General features: G+C 45.5%; 1 protein-coding gene across 3 annotated transcripts in view; it reads right to left on the bottom strand.

Moving 5' to 3' along the window:
* Positions 1-16,056, bottom strand: part of TSPAN18 (tetraspanin 18) — a 99,537-nt gene extending 83,481 nt beyond the window's left edge. For 2 of the 3 annotated variants that reach the window (XM_042880886.1, XM_042880746.1), the window contains exon 1: positions 15,983-16,056. The gene's annotated coding sequence lies outside the window, so the exon portion shown is untranslated. Of the gene's footprint in view, positions 1-15,458; positions 15,557-15,982 lie in introns of those variants that run through there. The other variant, XM_042880810.1, reaches the window with a different exon arrangement.
* Between the last annotated feature and the right edge of the window lie 6,143 nt (positions 16,057-22,199).

Below are 22,199 nucleotides of genomic sequence, written 5' to 3'. Positions count from 1 at the left end.
CATTCAGTCATCAGCAGGGAAAACTGGGGCTTTTAAATTACGCAGGCAATTAAAAAAGGAAGAAGTCAGACATTCCCATTTTATTCTGCACAATAATTACTCTCCCAAGGCAACTGTAAATAAAACAAACACCTGCACTGTTTTCCATCAAAGAGAAGGTAACCCATTCCCATGCAAGAAGCACCCTCCACAGCTCATGGCTGCAGGACACCTTTTTGGGCAGCCCAGGAGCCTGCTTCTCAAGTTCATCCAAAAGCCCAGCTCTGAATGATGGGCACCTTCAGAAATGGTAGAGGATTTTGTTTTGCATTTGTGCTTAGTACTTAATCTGCAGATTAACTGCATCCTTAATCACAGAAGTAAGGCTGATATGTCACACACATACAGTCCTCTAAGCCCTACTTTTCCTACTGCCAATAACGTCATCTATTAGTATGGAAGAAGGGGTTGTAATGAGTGGGAAAATGCAACTCAAGATCCACTCTCCTTGCACATGCAAAGCCAACTACAGAAACAACAGAAACAACTTATTTATGCATACAGTCTCATATTTTCAACATAAACCAACATACACTTTGTGCAAAAAAATAAGTAACTTTATGTCAAAAAAAGTAATGAGATTTTCCCAATAGAACACTAACATTTCAGAGGAAATCATTTATTATTGAAAGGTACTGTTCAGAGTACCTAAAGCTGCCCAACATGAAATGTAAGAAACAGAGAGATGAGCCCAATGGAAACAATCTTTAAGCATAAATGGCAAGCAGACTGCAACTGTCCATGCTGGGAAAAATACAAAGCACAGGGAATTAGAAAACAAATCTACTCCCTCTCACAAACACATATATACACACACACCCAATGTGTTAAAAGTCACACAGGAAATTATGGTCAACAAACAGATTGGATTTCAAAAGCATCCCATTCCTAGCTCACTACACAATAGCTTTGTCTTTATATCATTTAGAACAACCCCTTATGCTGATTTCCCCAGCTTGAGATGCCTCAAGCAAAGCAATACCTCACGATACCCTTTCTGAAAGGGAAAGAAGCATATTCCAGCCTTTCTTCTCTACCCAGTCCATTTACCTTTGGCTTGCTTTGTCTGCCCTCCTGGTTCTGTCCCTGGAGGACACCCCTGCAGCAAGCCCTCCTCTACTACCTGCCCCTGTTCCTGCCCTAGTGTGCGCTGGCAGTCACACTCCTCTAGGTAACAAATTCAAGAGGGAAGGCGCTGCTACTTTGAAGCTGTGAAATAATTGGGCAGAGAGCTAATATTAGAAGAAAGTATGCCTTAAAAACAAAACAAACACACACACTGAAAGTTCACTGAAACCTCAATGTCTCAGTCTTAACGGCGAGGATATCCCTGCAGCTCAGTGATTCAGGCACTTCTAGGGGCTGAAATTATCTGGCCAGGCATGATTAAAGATAAGCACAGACAGCTCCATTGTTCCAAGACATTTCAGAGACAGCTAAAGGAATGACAGAATCTCATGGGTTTAATAACACTCAAAGTTTCAGTTATTTATATTGCCAGTTATCTAAGTATTTACCTGGCTCCAAAGCACAACATTCACAGAATCTCTAGAGAGCTGAATGAGATATTTCCAACATGTCAAAAATCTCAGTTGAAAACCTAAATAAATAGAGCAGAAGTTTGTCACAGCTACAGTTAATATCCCAGGAGGAGGATGCTTGCCCTGCCTCCTGAACAGACCCAGCAGCACAGAGCTAGGCAGGTCCTTGCTCCCAGATCACAGATGCCTTCTGGCAAACACACACAGCCCTCCCAGCTGTAATCCAGAGTTTGAGCCTTCCTCAGTGAAGATGGTGAGGTATGAAATCCAGAAGAATCAGACCTGCAGCTGGGACAAGCCATCCAGTGCCAGGACATGGCTGAATGGGCTGTGCTGACCCCTCACACAACAGATACATCTCCAACACTGTGGACAGGGTACACATCCTAAAAACTGGTTGGGGAAGCACGGAGTGTCTGCACTACCATTTACCAAGTCTGGGAAGAGTCTTAGGAGTTATCCAGCCTGATTTCCACTTCCTTTTTCCTTGGGTGCTACCCTCCCCACAGGGCGCAGGTTGCAGCATTACCTGATTGACACCACACCTGCAGACTGGAACAAATGAGCATTCAGAACCCCTCCATCCTTATTCCTTATTGATAGGAGAAGTTGTGGCTAACAGAGGTAAAAAGCCACTTGAAACTTAATTTCTGTCTGGACCATGCTTTTTTGTGGTTAAAAAACATCATTCTTCCCCACTACCACCCCCAATTGCTCTGTATGTTGAGAGTTAAAATAGACAGCAGAACCATTAGCATTTTGATAGCTTTCCACACAAGTATAGCATAAAGTCTTTAAAATTCATTGCATTGAGATAATCCTTCAAGTCTAGATTTCCTCCTCAGCTTGAGGCAACCAAGGGGTTTTCTGCCTCTTAATACCTTAATAGGAAGCTCCAAGGAGCCGCCAAACTAGAGGTCTCAAATACACTCAAGAAAAGCAGAGTCCTGAAGTTCAAGAGAAGCCATGTGAAGTGTCTGAGGTTGAATTAAGAAACAAACACAGGGGCATCATCTTAGACACTGCAGTCCCCCAGAGACCCTGGCTTCTGTACACCACAGCTCACAGCTGCTGCCTTTCTTTCAGAGCACAAAGCACTCCCAGCATCCACTAATTGCAGCTACCACCGAGGGCACTCAGCATTTCTTAAAATGAGCAAATTAAAACCTTGACCCGGATTCAGCACAAGCTCGGGGACTGGAGGCTCCTTGTCAGGATCAAGGCTGAATTTGTTAATACTAGCACAATTTCAAGAGCAAAGCTGTGGCTTTGAACTGCATAATTGGCATTAATACTCAGCAACTGCAAACTTGTGCCCGGGAAGTTTCTGCGGTGTGTGCCTTAAGAATTCTAAAGCACATTGCTTTCCCAGGGAAGCACCCAGGACTGCCTCAGGGCGAGGAAAGCAGCCATCTCATCACCTCCTGCCAGTGATTAGGATTTCTGCAGTGAAACCAGCTGGGTGCTGCAGGACGGCAGCACATCTGAGAGATCACCATCTTTCAGGACTTGAGGAGTCACTAACTTGTTAAGGACAATTAGGCCTGATTACATTTTCCCTGCACAGGCTTTTTCCTTTGAACAGACTGCTACCCAGCAATGTTCATTAGAAACCTGTGCACACTTCTAACGAAGGTTAACCAGTCAAAAGTGCAGTCAAAAGAAGCCAAGAGCAGCAGCGCATGCACTGCAGTGGGAGGTAGAAAACTGAGGTTCAGATCCAAGGGCTGTGACCCATAGTCTCCCACGCTCTGTTCGTGCATCCCCAAACCACAAACGTGCATTAATTTGGCTGAGATAAGAAACTCCAATCAATCGTCTCAAAACTTCAAAAACTGTTTGTTTTTCCTATGAGAAACAAACAACCAGAGCTTATTTCACAGAGAAAAAGGTGCTTTATCCAAATTTAGTGAATGCATAATTAACACAGTGAAGAAAAGGGAAGACTTTAACAACAGAACTCTGAGCTATCAGAACATTCAGCTCCATGAAATTAGTAGGGAAAGCTATTGATTTAACTGGCAAAACTCTCCCTCTAAGACAGGAAATATTCCCTACCCATTTTTCAAGCCCAAAATATATCTTCTAGGAGCAGAATTTGGATAAGTCCTGCTAAGGAAGAAAGTGATAATGGCTCTTTCTAATAATAATAATAATAATAATAATAATAATAGATTTCCTATTCTCTTATCTGTCCCAAGTTTCTTGCATCACCATTGTCAAGTCGTTCAGATTTGACACACATCAGTAAAACAGTTGCCAGTAAACAGAATTCTCTGCCTGCAAAAGGTGTCACAAAGAGTCCATTTGCAACTGCGAGATGCTGAGATCTGTGGACCACACATAAACTCTTGATAACAAAGTGACAGGCAACAACTGCGACTCACAGCAGAGAGGCTGCATGTGCCAGGGTGATCTGAGCACCACTCAGGGAGGGAAAGCACATATAGGCAGTTCAGGTGCCTGCCCATGCTACTCACTCAAGCAAACTGCCCACTTCATTATCTACCAACCAATCTCCAAGTGATGTCCAGGAGTATACACACAATCACAAACATTTCTACCAATGCAAATCTTCTGTCAATTGCATTTACGGCTATCAGAAGGGTGAGAAAATTACCTTATCATCAATTTCAACAACTGCATCTGTTTCACTACTTCCTTGCTAAGCAATAGTGTATCTGGACATATCCTTACCATTCTTCATCACAAGGAAAAAGGCTCAGGGAGGTTAGAAAAGATGGAGGAAGCAATAAGTCCTGTCCACGCAGAGTCACGGTGCTGCAAGGCAGCCAAACAGAGGCCATCTGGCATTTAATAACATTCTATTTAAAAATCAATGTTTGGGCTCGCTCCATACTGTTGCACTTCATAAAGAATCAATGATCAGAGCTGAGTGACAGCCTATAGATATAATCTTATACTGGATACTGGAAAAAAGGTCCACTCCATGGCTTCTTTTGGGCTGCTCAGCTTTACATGACCAGCCCTAGACTGCAACACTGAAGACTTCAGGACAGCTCCAGCCACAGAAAGGATTTTGCATGTCAGTCTGAGTGTGCAGCCCTCATCTGAATTCTGGCTCCAGATCACATCTTTGAGACATGTATTTAAGTTGACAACTTAGTGAGAAAATGATTTCATTAATGAATTTTTTTTTTCAGTTCTCCACCCTGATTCTGGAGAATCCTAAATCAACGGTTTACTTTTCTCAGTAATTCAAGTACATTTAACTAATATAAAGAACACAGGCATGCAATGGATGCAGAGCAGTCTGCTCATTCACTGATTAGAAGATGCATGCTGACCATCCCGAAATACCAGCCGTCACTCAGAGCAGAATCTAAGCCTCTGAAGAAAAGCAGCAGCTTATCTTCATCCTCCTGGGTACCCAGGGAACCTCAGCAATCAGCTTCTTAAAGGCTCCTTTAGAGGTTCCTTCAATGACTGCAACCAAAAGAAGTAAGAGGCAGAAAACTGCTGATGTTTCAATTGAAGATAGACTTAATTAGTTAAAAATACCGACGTAAGAAATAACACCAATCTAAAATATGAAAACTAAGAGATCATTGTCATCTAATATTTCAAAAGAGATACTGTCTACTTATCACCAAAAACATTAAAGCAAGGCTTAAAGCATTTTTGTTCTTTTTTAAAGGCTTTGTATCTGGGGTTTGCCCCCCTCACACACGTTGGAGCTCTTCTCACACCCAGGAGCAGTTTGAGTTCACAGAGGATCCAGAGCCGACAGAGCTGACAGCCTGCTGTGGGTCCCAGAGCCATCAAAGCTGCAGGACAGATATCCTGGCTCTGGCTGCCAGCTGCTCAGGCCGTCTGCTGCCCTGTGCTTTCACCTGGTGTGAACACACCTCATGCCTCCTGCTTCAACTTGAAGGAGGAAGCAAAAACAAAAAAGGCAAGCTCGGGCTTTTCATCTACCACAGTGTGAACAAAAGGCTTCTTAAAACAGGTCAGCAGAGACCATCAGAGGATGCATTTGGCTTTTGGAAACAGGAAACTCCCATTATTTAAACCTCAATTACACAGCAACAGCTTGGAACCTTTTGCCTTTAAAAGGAGCGTTTTTTTCTTCGCCCATGCAAAAAAGCAACTTAAAATAACAGCTTCCCCCACTTTGCCACATCTCACCCTTCCTTTTTTGAAAGCTGGAATTAAAATCCAAAGAATAGGCAGGGTGGGATTCTGACACAGTGAGATCTGGGTAAGCACCTTATGCAGCACATCGGGATGCACGTGACTGAGGGGCCCAGGAGCACCCACGGCCTGCAGCTTTGGTCACAGACAGCAACCACAGAGGTCAAATGCCCTGGGTAAGACACATCTCACTTCCTAGAGACCTCAGCCTGGCTACTTTCTCACTCTCCAAGGAGGATTAAGAAAGTATGAAGAATGAACCATTTTGCTCTCCTCCCCATTAAATGGGAGGAGTGAGGAAAGTGGAGGAGAGAGGCCTCCTGCTGCACCACGTGTTACCCCTGGCTCTGCTGAGCTCACTGTAATCAACCAGCATGCGTGTGTTTCATCCTCTTCCAGGCAGCTCCTCTCTTGCCCTAAGCATTATTTTTCATACCCTGCCCAACAACAATGGCCCAGGCACAAACATATCAGCAGTGCTCAGCTCTGTTTTCCTTGGCTGCTTCAGGTGGTTTTCTAACAATGCTCCTCAGAGAGGGCAGGAGCTTAACAGTGTTTTCATCCTATAATCTCTTGTGACGTCCTGACCCTGCCAAAAACACCAGAAGTGCTTCGTGGACAGTTGCTCTTCTCCTTTTCTCTTATTCCCTTAGGGATGAAGCTATGAAATCCACCTTGGAACTCTTCATGCAAAACCTCTCATGCACTGGAACAGCAGTCTTGTGGTTAGGACATGCATTTCTGGCATGTGAGGAACCTGCTTTCAGGACCCCATTTTGGATTTGTGTACATAGGTGAAAAACCCCAACGGCCTGACATCTGGCCAGTATCTCTGTTTTGACTAAGAAATTCTGTTCCAAACCCAAGAAATTCACCCAAGGAGAACTGAGTGGAGACCAGCTCTTTCCCACAAAGCAGCACTGGTTTCAATCAATCAGCATTTTTCTTCAGGCAAATCGTTTCCTTGAAAAAACTCCGAGCCAGTCCCAGTCCTGAGCAGTAAGTAATGTGGTTTCAGCTGAGGATGCACGCTGGAAAGCAGCCTGCCCAGCAACGGCTCTGCTCAGAACACCTCAACTTCTCCAAGCCAAAGGAACCAGCGAGGCTTCCTGAAGTCTGTCCTCTGACACTTCAGGTTTCTTTCGTCTTCTAACTGTATTGTTTAACAGCGGAAAGGAGGCGTGGTGGGAAAACCTCACACACTCCGTTCCTGTTTACATCACTTGTTCCTCTGTCTGTGTGATCCGAGAGTCAAAATGTTGCTGATGTCCAGAAACATGTAAGCATATGTACATGGGGGAAGCTCCAGAGCCCAGCCTGCGTATTATGTGGGCCAGACGCTAGGGCAGCTTTCCCCTCTGTGGCTGTAAGGAAACCTGACAGAGAGCGAGCTAAAAGAAAACACACAGTAATGGCACAAACGTACCTCCGTCTGTCTTGCTGTTTTAAGACGCTTCCTGTGAGCTCACTTGAAAGTGCCTCCAAAACTAAGGCCTTCTTAAGCCAGGTTCTTCAAAAAGAATGCTTTTCCCCTTCTAAACGCAGGGTTTTATGTGCAATACAGGATTATCCTATATAGGTCACTGACACTCCATGGAAACTTGTAAAAGAAGGACTATTTAGATAGACAGCTCTATTCCCACACTAAGGTTTTTTTTGCTTCTCTTCCTTTATTGCCATGAATATTTCAAGTGGAACAACAGCTTTGTGCCTTTGAGGTTATCTGCTCCCACTGCCACTTCCCCACCCGGAGCTATAATCCTACGTTTGTCACAAACCCAGCCGCTGTGGCAGAAGTTATTATGGTTACAATCTGCAGATTATAGCAACTTTTAATAGGGGATAAGCAGCAGGAAAAGGTGAGCTTAAGCAGCAAAGAGCCTGCTGGTTCAAAGGACTCTATTATTAATATTTATTATTTTTAAACATTCACTGAGTGCTGTAGAAGATAAAAGAATGAGCTGAACGCAAGAACCAAGGAACCAAGTTGATATAAGACAAGGCAACGAGAGAGCATAAAGAATGAGTGCACTGTCTGGAAAGGAGGGAAGCTGGAGGAGAGGCAGCAACGGCCAGGAAAAAAACCCACACCTTTTGTAAGCAAGATGTTCCTAATGGCAAAAAGTCTGAAGAGAATTAAAGAATTCCTCAATATCTAATCAGAACTGCTCCCCATAGGGAATTTTCTGAGCACTATTACAAGGCATTGGCATATCTTTAAAGAGCAGAGCTTTGATCATAAAATGCAAGAGCGTGGAGCATGGGGGAATTGGAAAAACCACAAAAGGAAATGCAACTGCATCACCCTGTGGTGCAAAGGTGAAATCCAGCCCTGGACATATGCTTTACAAAGCTCCAAGTAAATCCATTCAGACTGCACGAGAAATACTTCTTATCTGGGATCCGTATCCTAGACAAGTTCTTCCAGCCCACAAATCCTTTGACCCTGTTGCTCCAGAATGACTCTAAGCTGGTACTTCTCTTCCCTAACAAAGATGCAAGCTGGTGGTTTACACCACATAAAACCTCCGCACTTCCAAACTGCAGACCATGGGGCTTCTCAGTTCCAGCCCCTTTATCAAGATCAGCCAACAAGAACACCTATCATACTCGTGTACTGAGGCTTCTGTCTCCACACAGCTGGCAAAGCAGATGCTCAGAGAAGGAATGCAAGTCGCCCGCAGCTGAAGAGGCTTTATTCACAGCAGCCTGATCCTAACAGTACTGGCATTTGCACTGCTCAGTTCTGAGCACAAGTTCTGAGATGGATTCAGATATCCTTATTGGTCTCTTCTAACTAGAAATATTCTATTATTCTATGAAAATCAATGACAAGGCTTGAGAGGGAGAGCCCACTTGTTTCCCAATTCTGTTGTATTCCCATGCAATACTTCAAAGCTGCTCCCATCACACTGCAGAAATACTAACTGAAATCCACTGCTTGTGATGCTCGGAAATACCTGCAGTGGCATTAACAAATAAAATTAGTGTTTTAAAGTTAAACCAACTTTTCTCCTGCCAAGCCATCTTCATTGCAGTATCAAAATACAAACACAAAATGCAAAGCACTAGACCTTCTATTCCTTCCAGCACAGTGAGGGAATAAAAAAGAAAAACAATAAAGACCTTCATCCATCCAGCTTTTAGGAAGTCTGTTCCTTCTTAATCTCATCAGACTACTGCTCATGATTGATGTGACCCAACAAACATTTAAAAGGACAAAATCATTTCTTCATACCTTCACACCAGAGTGGCAAAGAGCCACTCTGAGCTCAAATCCACCCCAGTCTGTATGGTCTTTTTTCAAGACTGCTGACCCAGAGTCAGCATCACATCAGCAAGGCATTACATTGTCAGTTCTCAGGCTGTTGAAGGAAAACATAGGTCAAAGACCTATTGGTGATTCCAGCCTCATGCCTTGAGCATTTGCAGAACTAATTGCAGAAGAATCCCAGCACTTCCTGTATGTTATCTGTATGTAACAGTGTGGTTCAACTCCAGAAGACCCATTACGTGTCTGTGCTTCAGCCACGGCCCCATAGGAAGCAAAAGCTTTGCTGATGAACACAAGATAAGCACCTGCTTTGACAATTCCCCTCTGACATTAACAGGAACAAAGGACACCCAGCAGTTCAGAAATACACCAGATCCAAAGTCTGCCCCTCTAAGAACACTTGAAGACATTCAGTCCTTCATTCTCAGTTATTTCTCATGCACGTGCACTGTAGACCCCGTTAAAGCCCCACCAATTATTACCAGCCAAGAAGGACACAAAAAGCACTGTTTTCACGAACTTACTGAAATAAGAACATTGACAACAGCGACTCCCATTGCAAATGCTGAGTGTCCACGTTGCTATCTCATTTATCCAGCAGTGAATTCAGAGAAGCTCACTGAGAAGGTACTGTGAGCCTCAGAGAGGTCCCTGAGCAAGGAGTTCCCAGCAGGTTTGAGCCAGCCCAACCAAGCCAAGCAGCTCTCAGTACAAGAAGATCTGGTTCCCTGAACTCCCTAAGAAATGAGATGTGCCATTAAGTGAGCCAAGAACAAGTCCCTTCCCTGTTTTCCCAGCATAATGTGTTCCAGCTCAGTGCCCGGCCAGGGCCTTGTCTCAAGAACAGGCACAGTGCCAGTCAGCTCATTTGGTCCATTTTTTCCCCTGAAGAAGCGCGGACATCACCATCTAGTGCAATCTTTATTATCCCAAACTCCCTCCGCATTACACTGAGCTTTTCATAAAGAGTAAATATAGTAACTGTTTCCACAATAACGTTAAAAATACACTAACAGATTCAATTCAACGGATGAAATAGGGCCATAAATACATATGTCTAGCAGCGTGACCAAAATCACCCCTCTTCAAACTGGGCACAGGGCCATGAAGGAAAGCTGCTAGCGCTACAATTGCATTGCTGAGCCCTGTGAGAAGCACGGAGCTGGAGCAGTCAGCGCGGGAAAGCTGCATGCTGTACCCAGCCCAGGGCCCCTCAGCCCCTGCCAGGCTGTGCCTGAACCGCAGGGAACAAGTCACCATGTGGACCCCCACCCCGCCTGCTCAGCTGTCCCCTTGGCTTTCCAGGCATTTGGAATGGCATATAATTTATTTAAAGCTGTTTATGACTCGAGCGAGAAGTCTGAAAGAATATAAGAGCTATTATTATCTCTGCTGTACTTCATGACTTTTCACATTAGCAGCTCGGTGCCGTTACACTTCCCTGTGATCAACAAGCTGCTCCATGCACTGCTTCCTCAGGATCAAATGGGGCAAGCTGCAGACCACGAGGCAGCACAACAGCACCCAGAGATATGGCTGCTCCAACAGGGCTGTACTCAACCAAACGGGAGAGCGAGAAGGACAGAAAGAGGGGAACAAGCTGAATACAGACAGCAGCTGAGCTGAGAAAATCCAAACCTACGTCCTGATTCACAAGATAATTGCAGCCCCTTTCATAACCATGTCCAGTAATAGTGAGGGCACGGATGACAGTTTCAGCGCTGCATTTCATCTAAAGCATCCTCTCTTTCTTCCTGAATTGATACACTGCTCAAAAAAATGGAAATCCGTGTGGGTTTAGCAATGGGTACTTCTACAGTGACCTGCCTATTTATTTACTAGACAGCTGCATGTTTCCATTTCAGACCAAGTTTGTGTAAATATATAGCAAAAGGAACACCCTGACAGCAAAATAAACCACCACAGACATAAAAGACAAAAACCGCTAACGAAACTGATTGTAGGGATTCCTACATGTCATGAGGGATCCAGTACAGAAATAGGAGCCTTCCCAGAAGCTTGACTGCTCTATTATCTTTAAGGACAGCTACAAAATATCAGGTTTGTGGTTTGCTTTATTTTTAAAACTTAGGCTGGATATCTTCAGCTGCCCAGCAATCATGAATCATCCACATGGAGATGTGACCATCCAAGGCCTCCTGCATCAAGATACCCTCAGAGGGGAACTGACCCCAAATCTCACAGAACTCACTAGAATTCCTGGCCTCTGTCTTTAGCTCTGCAGAAGACCAGTGAAGGATTCTACCAGCTGGAAAAGCCCTGGAAAACACATGCTGCTTCCTCTCAGCTTGGGCTGAAAGGAACTCCCCAAGCCCATTCCCAAAGAGCAAAGGCGGCAGAGGTGCAAAAGCAAATCTCATCTGGGGTCAATTCATAAAACACCTTTAAATTATTTGTTTCTTTAAACCTTATCTGTGCAAAAAAATAAATAAAAGCATCCTGACAAACTAGTCCAGCAGCTGGTGCGTTAACAAAACAAGATCAATGCAACACTTTCTTATGGCCTCTTCTTTCAGTCTTGGGTCATTTATATTAAATCAGACCATGAGGAATCTGCACCAACAGCTAAGCAATGGCTCAGTGCTCCATGGCAAGAGGTGGGAAAAAAAAAAAAAAAAAAGTCCCATTGATTATTTGATAGGCACCAAATTTATGTGAATTCTCTGGAACTAAGGGACAAGGTAATTCATGCATCATTTTGGAAACTCAAGACTCCTCAAGCACAGGGAACAGAAAATAAGAAAGGTTACTGCAGGGGAAGGAATGGGAGTGAGGGATGCTGAGCCTCTTCTGTGTAACTAGCAACAGGACTAGAGGGAATGGCCTCAAGTTGTGCTGGGGAGATTCAGGTTGGACGTTGGGAAAAACTTCTCTGAAAGAGTGGTCAGGCTCTGGAATGGGCTGCCAATGGAAGGGAGGTGGTAGAATCACTATCCCTGGAGGTGTTCAAGAAACACTTAAATGTTGTACTGAGGGACATGATTTAGTGGGGAAATGGTGGTGGTAGGTAGACAGTTGGACTGGATGATCTTGGAGGCCCTTTCCAAACATGGTGATTCTATGAGCACTGCAGACCTAAACAATGGTAGGGCTGAATGCAACTCTGCTGTCATATCAATTAGAAACAAGACAGAAATGATCATGAGACAACGAGTCTCTAGTCAGCTGAACATCCCTTCACTGGAAACCATAATGAAAGTCCAGCAATACTTCCAGTGGTGGGAGGGGAGACAACAACACAACATAGCCAAGGAAGCTTTAGAAGGAAAAAGCATCAGGAGACACAGTACAGATATCTGGACCAATTTTTCTGAGCAACCTAAGAAATTGCTTATAAGGGAATAAGCAAATAGCCTACTGCTACCATCTTAGGGCAGAAACAAGTAGGCTGTGTCCTTTCTACACTAAAACACTACTTGGTTTTAAGTTTCCATTTTGAAGTCACAACTACAAACTTCTACTTCCCAAAGCAAGTGCCTTTCCAATTTCCATTTTACTACTAAAAAAAACCAAGAAAAATGAATTTAAAATCTTTCCCTCGGGTTTTGTTGATACCAATTTAAGTTTGGAAAAATAATTACGTGAACATTAGTCAGAAAGACTCTTTAAAGAAAAGAAAAAGTAGTGTTTAAAAATACAACATTGGGTTTGTAAACAAATGCCAAACAAGAGCTACTTCACCAGCCTCTAAGGATTACCAAGAAGTATAGATGCTCATCTGGTTTAATTACAGCTCCCAAACAGACCTTGGATCTACCACCACCTCATGCAGTGACTCATCCTCAAGATGTCAAGAACTAAGCACTGCCTCACAGAACCCCCTGAGCACAACATGGACCACCGTCTGCTTATTTAGGTATTTGGAGCCTCAGCTTTTTTGCGGCATCTGAACTTCTTGTTTCAAGTCCTTCCTGAGCCAAGACCCACGGCCCCATAAAGCCAATAGCTTCTGTTTGCAGAGCAGTGGTGTCTGTTTTCCTGCAGCCTGGTGAGAACGGACAGGACTAGAGATAATTAAATAAAAACACAGGAACTGCATTATTTATTTTGAAGGAAAACGCGTCTTCTAGGAAGAAAGTCCTTTATTTGGGCAAATCTGTAAGCTGTTTATCAGCTTAAACTCATTATCTGCCCATATGGTCTTAGCACTATGATTTAAAAAAATGGGCATGCACCAGTTGATGAAATGTCATCTGCCCTTATGCCAGAACCCAGTATTTTTGCATTGACGTCAAATTAGGATCCTTGCCACTAGTAAAGGACTACCATAAGGACAGTCATAATATTTTAATTATGAAGAGATCTCACAGAAGGCAGCAAGGAAGGCAAGAAAATCCATTCACAAAAATCACCAAGACAGTTGATTCACTTTTTTCCTCCTCTGCTTTAGTTATTTTGTTTGGGGAGGCAGGGTGGGAAGAGAGAACTAGTTTAAAGAAAAAAAAAAAAAAAAGCATGAGAATGAGAAGCTAGAGCCAATAAACACACATCAAAGAATGAAATGGCTCTGCTTCAACTGACTACAGTATTCAACCTGGGATAGATTAAGGGGAGATAAAAGGTGCTAGGAGTGAAAATGCTGCCCGTACAGCAGCACAGACCCCTCATGAGTTTGGCCCCAAAGCGTCAACCCCACCAGGTCCCTCACACTGCAAGTGGCAAACACACGAGGTAGACCAGTTCACAGGGACCCAAACTAAGCAAACTCAACGGGGTTCTGCTGCACACAGTGAGGTGGTCCAGAGCCCTTCCTGCTCCCCCACTGCAGAGCAGGAGCTGCATCCATCGATCCTGTGAATCACAGTGAGCCGCAGGAGGCAGGAGCAAAGGTTTAGCACAGGGCATTAAACCTGGCTGCCCGAGCTGTCACCTCGGTTATTCCACAAACAGTGAAACAAATTGGAGTCACAGTGACAGATGTTACTCATGTTTTATGAACTGCAGTGTTATTCCTGGTTACAGCAATTGTTTCTGCCTTTTAACAACAGACCTGCAATGCTGTGTGTATGAAATCGTTTGAATTAAACAGCATACAGACAACTTGGCAAAAGAATTAAAGATAGCTCAGCATTTTCATACGCACACAGCCATTCCTGTTTCCCTTCTGCCCAGCCCCACCCTGAGAAGTATAATGCACGTGAGAGCAGCCAAAAGTGAGATCACGCCAGGACAGAGCTGTGTGTTGCCATCAGCTGAGACGCAAACACCCACATCCCCACTCTTCTTTGTGGAAAAGAAAAAAACGAGACAAAACACCCCTGAGCCTCCTCTTGGTCCAGCATGGGGGGGGAGATAAAGTTGCTGGGCTCCATTCTGACATCTTAGGCAAGTCTGGAAATGACAGTCCAACACTCTTCCCAGCATGCCGCATCCTCACGCCCCGGAGAGAATAAAGGGATTTCCCCATGATTTACAAAGGAAATATAGCATTCCTGCCTTAGGAATGAAGGCAGCCCCCAAGCTGGCTGGCTTGCCCGTACCTGTGGGGTGAGCAGCTGTACAGAGTATGGGGATCCAACATGGCACACAGCCCTCCCATCAGCATCCCCAGGGCCAGGCTCCCACCTGGGGCTTGATCCTGCCCTGCCACTCAGATGCACACTGACATTTTGTGCCTCCCCTGTCTCCATTCACCTGCGTCTCTTCTGGGGTTAGACTCAGCTCCTCCAGTTAATTAATCTGCAGGAAACAGAAGTCTTCTCTCAATGTTGGGGCAGCCTGGGCTACCTTGGAGAAGTTAGGGCTCTTCCTTGCCCCTCCTCACCCCCCAACCCTTGCATTCATGGCAACAGCACTGCTTGGTGCTTCAGCCAGCGCCAACAAAAGCAGCGCCTCGGCCACAACAAACATGAAATATTAACTGCCTTCCCAGGAGGGTCGGCCGGCTGAACCCTCTGAACATACAACACAAGTATTGCAGAGACAGCAGGCGGCAAAGAAGCACATACATCACACTGTACAGCCTACACTTGACAAATTCTCCCCAAACTATGCAAAAGAAAGCGCGCACCTAGGTCTCCCAACAACATTCCTATCATTTGCTCTCAGCTCGTATACTTTTGAGACTAAACAACTGCTGCCCCTTATGAAAGCACTGAACACCACTTTACTGGCGGAGCCCATGAAGCACTTGAGCATATCCCATGAAACGGAGACAACTCTACAGTAAGAGCACACACTTTTTACTTGCTAGTAAAAAGCCAGGGCGAGCCGGTACTCAGAACAGAGTGCAGCCAGCTGGGCACACAGCCATGGCCAGCACGCTCCTGCCCAACCAGAGCTGGTAGCCACTGGCTATTCCAGGGAATGCGTGCCTACGATCTATTAATTGCATCCAAATTCTCTGTTATTAAAGAAATACAAGCAGCAAGCACGCAGATCTTACCAATTGCCAAGAAAAGCATGATGGATAAATGAATTACACTTACCAAAGAGCGCAATGCATAGAGAACGCTGCCTACTCGCTTGCTACAACACATAAAGGCAAAAGTTAGGCTCAGACTCCAGGTGCCAGATGCCCGGCTTACAACGCCCGCCCATCCCAGCGGGATGGCAGCTCACCAACGCGCTGTTACCGCCCTAAATCCCTATCAGACAGCAGGGACGGACAGCGGTCTGCACATCAGCAGCGGATGACACACTCCCACCGCCAACTCACCCCTCCTTCAGCCCGGCTCCAGGGGCGGCCGCGCACCCGCAACACCACCGAGGCACGGCGCTCAGCGAACCCTCCCACTGTTTTTACGGCGACGGGTCTCGGAAACACCGAAATGCTGAGTGTGGGGACCGCGGAGCCGCCGGTCGGAGCCTTCAGCCTCAGGACCACCCCCTCCCCGCGCCTGCCGAGCCGCCTCCCCGCGCCCCGGGCGCTGCGGAGCCGGTACCCCGTCTGGCACCGCGAGTCTCCGGGCAAGGCGGGCGGCTCGCCTCAGAGCGAGTCCCGGCCCTTTACCTGCCGGCGGCGGCTCCCGGAGCCCGGCCGAGCTGGGGCGAGCGGGCGGCTCTCGGAGGCTGCGCTGCGCTCCCGTCGCCGTACGCACCCCGTGCCCGGAGCCACGGAGCGCCCGAGCCGCCAGCGCAGCCGGCTCCACCTCCGGCCGTGCCCTGCTCTCCGCCCCCGGGCCGGCCCAGCCTCCTGGCCGCGCCCCGGCCCGCCCCGCTAGTGGCTGTCCCGCGCCCCGGTGCCCGGCCCGGAGAGAGCCGAGGGCGCCTCGATGTCCCGTGTTCGCAGAATCGAGTGAGGGATGGGAGGTTTGCGGACCTGGGACTTACGGAGCACTCCCGAAGTGCGCGCAGAGATATGCCGAGGGCACGTGAGAGTGGCACCGCGGCACCCCTGGCAAACCTTTCAAAAGCACACAGCAAGGCAAAGACTGCCCGTGTTTGTGACACAGGAAAGCAGCCTTTTTAAGCCTGATTTCCTAAGGAAGTCAGGCAGTGCTGTTGTGCTCTGTGTGCGTGCCAGCAACTTCCGAGTCTGGTGAGCAAATTCAATTCAGTGCAGCATCCACAGATTTGAGGAAAACAGATAACTGCCTGGGAGAGGTCATCCCTGGCTTTTGCACGCAGAAGGCCTATCCTGAGACCAACAGGGTCCAACACAGAATCCACAGGGCGATTCATAGGGGCCTTTACCAACCTAAGTGACTTGGAATCATAGAATCGTTGAGGTTGGAAAAGACCACTAAGATCACTCAGTCCAACTCCAGCACATCTCCACCATGCCCATTAACCACGTCCCTCAGTGCAATATCTACATGTTTGTTGGGTACCTCCATGGTATGTGACTCCACCACCTCCCTGGGCGGCCTGTTCCATGCCTCATTAATCCTTCTGAGAAGAAATTTTTCCTAATACTCACTCTGAACCTCCCCTGGTGCAACTTGAGGCCATTACCTCTTGTCCTACTTCTGTTACCAGGGCGAAGAGGCCAACACCTATCTCACTACAACATCCTTTCAGACAATTGTAGAGAGCAATGTGGTCTCTCCTGGGCCTCTTCTTCTCCAGACTAAATAATCCCAGTTCCCTTAGCTGCTCCTCAAAAGACTTGTAACCTGTCCTCGGGGGAAACAGCACTTCACGGGGTCACAGAAGTACTGACTGCATTGATGGGAAAGAAACCGAGAGAGGAAAAGGCATGTAGAAGGAACACCATTATTAATAATAACAATCAATACTTGGGAGCGAATTTGCTAAAGTGGTCACTGCACTCATGCACAGTAACAGAGCTAGTGCTAAAGGATTTGCAGTCCTGCAGGGCCACATCCTGTCAGGAAGCCCTTGTTCCAATGCTCTACAAGATGGGAATGTGGATCTGGGTCCTGCCAGCTTAGTAGAGAAACCAGACACAATGCCAGTTTCTAGCAGCGTAGTGCAAAGGCAAGAAGATCTCTTCATCAGCCTCTCTGTCTGATCATCTCTGCTAATGCCTCGCATATGGGATAATGAAGAGATACAGGACTCCCCAGGTGCAAATATTTGCTGGTGTTGGTTTTCATTTTTTTCTTTCCTAATGTAATAATAAAAACAAGGAGATATACACAGAATCTAACATTTACAGCCTCCAAATACATTTCTGTGTAATAGCAAAACTAGATTATACAACCAGATCATATTTGTAACATATGTTTTGCTACAGTCCATTGCTGCTTAAGACAGGCAATCACTTTAAGGTCTGATATTTTCTTATAACGTTTGAGCCATGTTTTCCACTGCCAGTTCACCATTCATTTATTTGTGTCACAGCATGAGTCTACCTCAACTCCGTCTTTGTGGCAGTGCAGGGGATTTACATGTCTTTATTAGGCACAGTGTGACATGAGGTAATAGCCTCATTCTTCTGATTCCTGTGCACAGGGCTCAGTGTGCAGCTTTCCAGGCTCGTCACTCCATGAGCACCTCAGGGCTCCTTTGGACAGAGATAACACCCACGACCAGCAGAGCTGTGAGACCCCCGTGCCAGGCAGTTCTGCTGTGTGCAATGAATAAGCTGGGAAAAGCCTCAATGCATGCGTCCTGCCCTGTGTCGTGGTCTCGTACACAGGTCTTGTGCTGAGGGTTCCTAGGGAAACAGGTAGCCTCGGCCCTACCCAAAACACTACAGTGTTAAACAGCTCCACTCTATAGACAAGGTCCCCTCCTCCTTGGGGGCCCCCTTACATTTTTCCAACAATCCCCTGTACTCCAGTGACATCATTATTCCAAAACTATTTTGGAAAAATGCACTGAGCAACGTATCCAAAGGCTTATATGTGTTTTCTGTTTTCCATCCTGATTCTATGAAACAGTTTTGTAAATGAACAGAAGTCAACTAGACGTGACCCCGGCTTTCCATCTTCCACATGCTCGCATCGACACAATAGCTCTCTTACATGCTCAACTGTGCAATTTAAGGGGCCATGGCTGAGAACAAGCTTCCCGAGACGAGCGTGCTCTCATCACCATGAAGGAGCTCCTTTGTGAATTCCGGCGGCACTGAGCTGGGTTTTGGATTTAAAGCCGGGGTTTACATTTGTCACTGCATGTAAGGGATATTGCATGTCCTCTGCAAACTGAACATGCAGCACCAACCTTGGATAAAACCGATTACATCTCCTGTATTTCTGATAGATACAAGTTTTCAGGCTGCTGTGTTGGGAAGCCATAAACAAAGTGGGGCTGAACACTCGCTGGTGTGACTACATGGATGTCGAAGGAGTTGAACTGAACTCCATGCAGCTAATCCGGCACTTGCAAACTCTTTCCTGCCTCTGCTTTATGCCTGCACCATTTCCTTTCTGCTTCCTTTCCTGTCCTCCCTACCTTCCCTCCCACTTCCACTGCCTGCAGACTGCTCCCTTTCTTTCCCTACTATTTTCTCTCAGCACTCCTCCTAATGTCTGGAATTGCCATAAAGCAGTGATTTGGCCACACCCGGCTTGGCTGGGGTCCCCAGGGCTGGCCTGCCCTCCACCAGTTCCATGCCCAGCCACATGAGCAGAGAGAGCTGCTGGCATCTGCCTGCTGAAACTCGAGTGTCAGTCTATTTCCAGATATCTGTGGCACATTCCAGGAGCGGTCTGTGCTCAGCAGAATTCGCATAGTATTATTAACTCTGCCACAAGACCAAATGGCACTTCTGAGAGCTCGAAGCAAACTCAATCTCAGCCACAGAGAGCAACAAATGGACTGTCTGAGGCCCAGCACCTGCTCCCAGATAAGGGCACCAAAGTTGGCAAGTACACTTTTCCAAATGTCAGGCACTTGTGTGCTGACTGAAGCTCCACTGATCAGGCTGCTGTCATCTGCCATCACACTGCATCCCAGGGCTCTCAGCCAGCCTGGGAGAGCAGCAGAAGCGGGCGGCCACTGTGCTGGTAGCAAGAGGTCTGAGCAAGCTTCAACATTACAGTTGTAATTAAAACCTTGCCAGAGTATTTTTCAACCCAGTTTTTCTTTCCCAGGCTCAGCTGGAAAAACTGAAGCTACAATGCCTATGACTTGGTTTCTTTGTCAATATCCACATTTCCCAACCTTCTTAAGCCAAGCAACAGCTAGCATTCTGGAGAAAGAAATATCAGGCCCTCAAGCAGCTTTGCACTGAATTTTTTCAAATGAAGAATTAAGTTGTTTTTTGAATATTCAGTAAGAGATTTATCTTTCCCCAATTTTGTTTTCATATTTGCTTGATCCCATTAACATTCACGTATGTTTTTCTGGAGGGAAAAGCATGCTGCAGCACAATTCTACATACAGCCTTCTTCTGTGTCAGATCCATGATGACTCACAGACCATAACATGGGACCCTGTATCCTAGGGCAATGAACACTCTCTTTCTGTGATGTTCCAGTCCATGAAGCTCCATGTGCACTGCCATACACAAATAGGTAGACATCACTTAGCTAACCATTTGTCTGCATACCCCCATCCTTCTTTGTAACTTTGAAGTTATAAGAAGAACTGGCACTGGTGCCTAAAGCCAAATCCCACAGAGCACTGAGTAAATGAACCTTTGGTCATTGTCCATAACATTCTGTATTAAGAGAATCCTTAATACTAATTTTAATATTCAGTTGAAGGGATACTTTTAAGGAAAACTGAATGTACTTAAGACTACAAACATTTCTACTGCTAACAACAGATAAAGCTCTATATTATTGAGCTGGAAAAAAAAAAAACCAACACACACAAAAATAGAAAATAGGATTTTGTTTTGTTTTGTTTTCTAAAAAAGAGCTTTTGCCCAAACCTATGATTTTCAACTGCACATCTTTTGAGAAAGTTCTCAACTTTCTTATTTCTTCTGAAACTTGCAGCTGATCATTTCCTGTACTTCTTGAACTTGACAAGTAAACGAAATTTGTTTCCCCACAACATTTTTAGCTGTTTTCACTCATTAAGGACTAGCCACATGGAAGACTCTGTTGTACCAGATGGTCCCTTTGCCCTGAAAAGACGACAGAGCAACTGCTATCCCTATATGCAAACAGGACACTGAGACACAAAGAATGAATGAATTACTGGAGGTCTGTGGCAGCTCCAGGACGTGAGCAAGGAGATCCTGGATCCCATACAAATGCCTTACTCATCCAAATATCTATCCCGAAATGTTTTGACTCTTCTTGGCATTTGCATTTCTCTTGTAACACTAAGGGAGGAGGCTCAAATGCACTTTTAGAAGTCCAGCTGACACTAAAATCTGAAGCTATTTTTGTTTTTATAAGATTTCACAAAGCACCTCTATCCTCCTTAAAAAAAAAAGGAAGCTAACAAACGTAACTTCAGGGTTTATTGTTCCAGGAGATGTTCCAATTAAATAACCCTTTGTTGGACAATTAGTGTTCTTCATGCTTTTTCTGACAAATTGAAGGGACATAGTTCACAGACATCTACAGAGGAAAGCAGTAACTGCCAAGGGGCAGATGGAAGTGTTGAAAGCTTCACTTCTGACAACAGCGAGATGGTCACCCTGCAATTTGTTTCAACACAGTCAGTTGTGTTGCTGTAACTTGTTAAACATCTGCTAAAAACATATGGAATCCTCCTGGGGGATGTAAATTGATGCCATTCATCAAACTATTTCACAGCTTCCCTCTCCCCAAATGACTCCCTCCAGAGAGCCATCTGAAGCAATGGATCTTACCGTCTTTGTGCACAAAGGGATCCTTGGCCAGAAAAGTGCTGAGAGCTCCCCTTGAACACAAGAGATGATCCCATCCAGGCATGTCCTTCTGAAGCACATGTAACACGTCATCAGAACTCAGCCATCCTGCCAACCTCTTCAGTGGTGTCCTACAACAAAACCAGTCCCTGTTCTGCAGGAGTTAGCATCCCTAGCAGTTAGGGACTGCTGAGTTAATTGGGAGACTTGATATAATGATCTTTGGCGTGATAAGACCTAAAGTTACTCCAGTTGTCAGATAAAATGGAACTTCATTAAATCCAGAGTGTAGGACTGTCCAGTGCCTGAATGTGGGATAAGTGCTCATGACTGTATAGAATGGCTGTTGATCACTGTGTGGTGGGATTGAGGGCAGACTTTGGGCTAGGTTGAGTTATTTTTAAAAACGTAGTAATAAAATGAGCAATCCTTGTGAATTCTTCACCAGGCACTAGTTAATTAGCCAACCATTTTTACAAGTGAGGACAAATGAGTAACAGGGATGGGTGGTGATTTCCTCAAGAGGGCATCAAGATTAGAATTCATAGCTCCTAAATTGTGATCAGAGCACACGATCACACCTCGCAGCTTTTTGAGACATGAGGTGTCTTTACTTGACAATGGAAACCTTCCACTGGGTCATTTATCAGAATGACTGTTACACAGATATGGTTATTTTACAACTAAAATATGAATTATTGTAGGCCTAAGTGGAACACAGGTTGGAACTATGCAAGCCCCTTATCTGATTGATTCCTGCTGTGAATATTCTAAACAACATTGTAAGTTACTGGCTGCTGTTTCCTATCAGGAAGAGATAACTGGATTTATTGTAGGTTGGAGCCAACTTCACCCCTGGTTTAACTAAACTGATTTCAATGAAAGAAAAATGCCAAGGACACATCCTCTAAGCAGCCCCTAGCTACCTACCAGGGTTAACTTATTGTACATACATTGCAAAAGCTTATAAAGCAAGGAAAAGAAAAAGCTTCTCCATGTTTCCTGTTTTTCTGAACTACACAAGAGA

This window comes from Lagopus leucura, unplaced genomic scaffold, assembly GCF_019238085.1.
Source record: "Lagopus leucura isolate 7727_CA_CO unplaced genomic scaffold, USGS_WTPT01 Super-Scaffold_1, whole genome shotgun sequence".
In the NCBI taxonomy this organism is placed as follows: domain Eukaryota; kingdom Metazoa; phylum Chordata; class Aves; order Galliformes; family Phasianidae; genus Lagopus; species Lagopus leucura.
Note: the sequence above shows the minus strand (reverse complement) of the source record. Positions and strands in the feature narration are given on the sequence as shown.